This window comes from Lucilia cuprina, chromosome X (genome assembly GCF_022045245.1).
Source record: "Lucilia cuprina isolate Lc7/37 chromosome X, ASM2204524v1, whole genome shotgun sequence".
NCBI lineage: Eukaryota > Metazoa > Arthropoda > Insecta > Diptera > Calliphoridae > Lucilia > Lucilia cuprina.
Window position 1 is genome coordinate 10941748 of NC_060949.1, and position 4884 is coordinate 10946631.

At 27.7% G+C, this 4884-nt stretch overlaps 1 protein-coding gene across 3 annotated transcripts in view; it reads left to right on the plus strand.

Annotated features, from left to right (window-relative positions):
* The first annotated feature begins 6 nt into the window (after positions 1-6).
* The window catches only part of LOC111688963 (GIGYF family protein Gyf-like), a 32968-nt gene continuing 28090 nt past the window's right edge, over positions 7-4884 (plus strand). For 2 of the 3 annotated variants that reach the window (XM_046954112.1, XM_046954209.1), the window contains exon 1: positions 7-153. The gene's annotated coding sequence lies outside the window, so the exon portion shown is untranslated. Of the gene's footprint in view, positions 154-317; positions 439-4884 lie in introns of those variants that run through there. The other variant, XM_046954160.1, reaches the window with a different exon arrangement.

The window sequence follows — 4884 nt, forward strand, 5'->3', positions numbered from 1 at the left end:
TTTTAATTCAAAGTTATAATAATCAGTAAAACATAATTGCCTTATAAAAAAAATTAAGCGATATTGTTACTGAATATTGAAATATATATAAAACATATATTGGAAGTTTTATGCTTTTTAAAGTAAATAGTTTGGAGTGTATACGTCGTTTGCGTAAGTACAAGCTACATTTTGGGAATATAACCACATAGTTCAGAAATGTTATATATTTATATATAAAAAAAAATGAAAATGTGTGTAGCAAGTGTTTGTGTATGTGCGTTTTTAGTGTTAATGACGCGAAGTTTTTCAGTGCAGATATAATTTAATTGAGCCATTGCACACATTTGGTCTTAAAAACTGATTTGTTCTCTAAATCCATCGTACTTTTTTTAAATAAATAATTAATGATTGTAAAAATGTAATATTAAACATTTTTAACAATAATGTGTCATTAGCGTATGTCAACTTGTGTATTTTAATATTTAATAACATCAAATACAATTTTTGTTTTGGCAACTTTTTGAAGAATAAAATGTAACTTCAATAAATATTTTTTGATTCAATTTTAAACAAACAAGTTTGTGATAATTATTATAATTTTGTTTCTGTGATTGTAGATTTTGATGTAAATTTTTTTGCTCAAATTAATAAAAAATGCTATTGATGAAAAAGTAATCCTATCAAAAATTAAAACGACCATAATATTAAGTAAAAGACCATTATACAAACTTACACTTGCCAATAAACTATAAAATCTGTTAATGTGTTAGTAGGATACAAATAAAAATTCCATTTAATAATGATAGTTCTTATTTGAAAAAAGTATTACAAATTAAACTGATTTAGGATCGTATCTCAAGGTAGTAAGCTCTATTTTAATTGGTATCTTATATTTTTAAGGCCATTAATTATTTGGGTACTAACGTTTGGATATTTGTCTAATAAACCTAGATCAATGAAAGAGTTTAGGACCTCAAATTTTTATTTAGCTACTTCTTTTGGTATACAAACTTGGTATACATATTGTCTACATATTTTAATTGATTTATTCAAAATACCGTAATTGATTTGTATAATATAATATCTCTACATTACAATAATAACAAATTTTTTATTTCTTTTCGCTCTTAGTAACAAACAATAGAAATTGAATTAATTCAATAAACTTAAACAACTTTTTGCTCTTTGTATGAAAATCTTTGTTTATATACCCTATTGGAATGAATTAGTCATTAGTGTAGATGGTAATGATTCCCACTATGATTTCAAGCCATTCTCCAGCTGGCATGTTTTTTTAACCGGCGAGTTGTTACTCTGCGTTTCATAACGCCAGCTTCTCTAAGGGAAAGTATAGTTACCCTAACTACACTTAGATAAATTTTGGCAAAAGTTTAAGTACATTATCATGCTGAAAATTTCATAAAAGTGACGAGTTCTACTCGGCATATTCCATCTTATGATTCACTTGGACGGCCAAAAATTTTCTAGAGTACAAAAATTTAAGGCTGCGGTCATATTTTTTGACGAGAATAGCTTATCCTGATGTTTAAATACAAATAAATTTGGAATGTTTTACATCCTGGAAAATTTTTGGCAAACCAAAAGAACACGTCCTTTTATGCAATTTTCAGTTCGAAAATTAACAGAAAAATTTGTCAAAGTTAATTCCACAAGTTTTCGGGTAAAAAAAATAATTTTTTTATTGCACTTTAAAATCTCGACATAACTTACCGACTCTAAAGTGCCGCGATTACAAAAACGTGTAGTATATTTATACCCTTATTTTATAACTATTTGTATTCTATAAACATTCTGTGTAAAATGTTATGTTTTTTAACATAAAGTGTTCTGTTAGTAAATAAATGAAATTTTAATGTCATCGATAGGTTTTTTTAGTGATAGTCTCTTTAAAATTTCTTTAAATTTCAAGAAAACAGTTGTTTTTATGTTATATGCAAAATCTATTATTCACAGGAACAACAGATATCATTTATTTGTATATGTAATTTTGAATATTTGTATAAAACAAGTAGGAAAGTATAGTCGGGCATGTCCGACCATATAACACCCTACACCATGAGTATATATTAAACATTTTTATTTTTCTCAAAGAAACTTTTATGTTGAATTTTACCTTAATTCCAAAGTATTCATGCAATTTATTGATAAAAACCAAATTTTCTAAATGAGGTTTTATTTAGAAGCATAGGACAAACATGGGCCGATCCTCATTAAATTTGGGAAAAGGATATATTTATACCCTTTTATGGCATAAAAAAGTCCAAATCGGGAGGTACGTTTGTATGGGGGCTATGTGAAATAATAGACAGATTTCAACCGATTTCATCAACAGGCTTCGTCCTTATGCCAAAAACATGCTTGGTCCAAATTTCATCAAATTATCTTGAAAATTGCGGCCTGTACCTTGCGCACAAGGTTTACATGGACAGCCAGACGGACGGACATGTCTTAATCTCAAATCACTCAAAATGTGATTCTGTGTCGATCGGTATAGTTAAAGGTGGGTGTAGAACCAATATTTTTGTGTGTAACAAACATCAGCACAAATGTATAATACCCTCCCCACTATAGTGGTGTAGGGTATAATAAGTAGTGTTACTAGAAACATTAACATTAAGATAAAATTGGCAGAACTAGGGAAACTATTGGAGCTTGATTAGACATTCTTGTGAACACTTGTCGGCCGCACTAGCATTATGGAACGTAAAATTAAATACACAAATCTGAATATCAACTTTTTCATGTACATCTTTGTGTTGCAAGATTCATATGAACTTTGATATTATCCACATTATTAATATTAATTTTCACTACATATTGGTGAAGTGTATAAATCACGATGCCAATGGAAATAAAAAGGTTAAATATCTACATATGAACTAAAATTTTTTGGTGTAGATTGTTTTTCTTGGCTGGTTTTATTAAACTTCCATTATTAATCTTTTGGCGTTTTAAGTTAGGATTTAGATTTTGGCGGTATAACTTTTAATATTTTTTTTCAAAATTATTTTATACTTTATTTTTTATTAATAAGTTATTTTTTATTTTTAATTATTTGCTATAGGTATGATTATATTTTTTTATGTAAAAATCCTTTTTTAAGTAGAAATTTGTAACCAATTATGGCCAATAGGCTATGATTATTTGAAAATAAATTAAATTAAAATTAAATTTATTATTTATTATTATTTATTATGGTATTATAAATTGTTTGCTTTACAGTAGTCTTAATTTCTAAAGAGTTTAGGAAAATTTAAAATCCTTTTCTACTTTGTTAATTAGGAAAAATATTTATAACATAAGTGTTTTAATTAATATTGGTGGGAAGGAAAAATTTAAAAAAAAACCTGTATGAAAAGCGGCGTAGAACATTACAGGATGGAAAATTACTTTTATTATAAGTTTTTTGTTTTCTAAGTTTAATTTTGAGTTCCTATTTATTAGGGGATATAGAATATTTATGATTTTATGTATTTTGTTTATAGTAAATGATATGTGATCATTGAAGGTTAGTTTTTTATCCAGTAGAATACTTAGATATTTAAGATTATCATCCCAGTTAATATTTTTATTTAAGAATCGCAATGGTCTTTGAGGTAGGAAACAGGGTTTACGTTTCCTAGAAAAATAAATAGCCTTTGTTTTGTCAGGATTTACAAGGATTTTCCATTTTTTAAAATATATATTTAAAGATGCTAGGGCATTTTCTAAAGTGGATATTATATCAACTGAGAGAAAGTCTGCGGTGAATATCGATGTATGATCTGCAAATATGGACGTAATACAGTTTGGTACACTTGTAATATCTGCAGTAAATATGTTGTAAAGAATATGCGAGAGGCAGGATCCTTGTGGACATCCAGATGAGATGTTAATAAGTTGGGAGGAAGTTGAACCCATAAAAACGGAAAATGACCTATTGGATAAAAAATTTTGAATAATTTTAACAATTTCGATTGGAAATTTATATTGGTTTAATTTGAAAATAAGGCCGTTGTGCCAGACTGAATCAATAGCCGATTTAATATCCAATAAAACCATTCCAGTAGATTTTCCATTTTTAAAATTGTTTTTAACAAACTTTCTAATTTTCAGTAAAGGTTGTGAAGTGTTGTGTTCATTTTTAAATCCAAATTGTTGTGGAGGTAGTACATTTTTATCTTCTATAAATGTGGTTAATTTTTCTTTCAATATTTTCTCAAGTAATTTGCTTATAGCTGAAAGTAGGCTGATTGGTCTATAAGATAATGGTGAATCTGCAGGTTTATTTGGTTTACCAAATTTGGGGAAAATAACATAACTTAAGACAACAATTATAAATAAGCGTAAGGAATTTTATACCTTTTTTGGGAAGTTTTTTTAAACATATGTTGTTAATACCATCTAATCCAGGAGATTTTTTATTTTTTAAACGTTTTATAAGATCGACAGTTTTAGATGTGGTAATAAAATAGTCTGTGTTAGGTGCAACAATAGTATTTCTTATAAGGTTTACTGTGTTGTTCACGTATGCAATCGTTGTAGCATCGCTAAGATGTGATGATATGTTATGATTTGAACAAAATTGTTGAGCTAGTAAGTCACATTTTTCCTGCTGGGTATAGTAAACTACGCCATTGTGTTTTAGGATAGGAATGTTTTTTGTTTTCTTAAGAATTTTGGAAATTTTCCAGAATGGGCGTGAGGATTTGTCTAGAGTATATAACATATTGTTCCATGATAGATTTCGTAATTTATTTAGTTCTACTCAATTTTTTTTATTTAATTGAGTCTTTCGGTTATGGTCGTTGATATCCCTGAAACGTTTCCAATTTCTCCTGTAGATATTACGATGTTGGATCAGAATCCTTATGTTATCTGGTATAGTGGAATCCGTTTTTA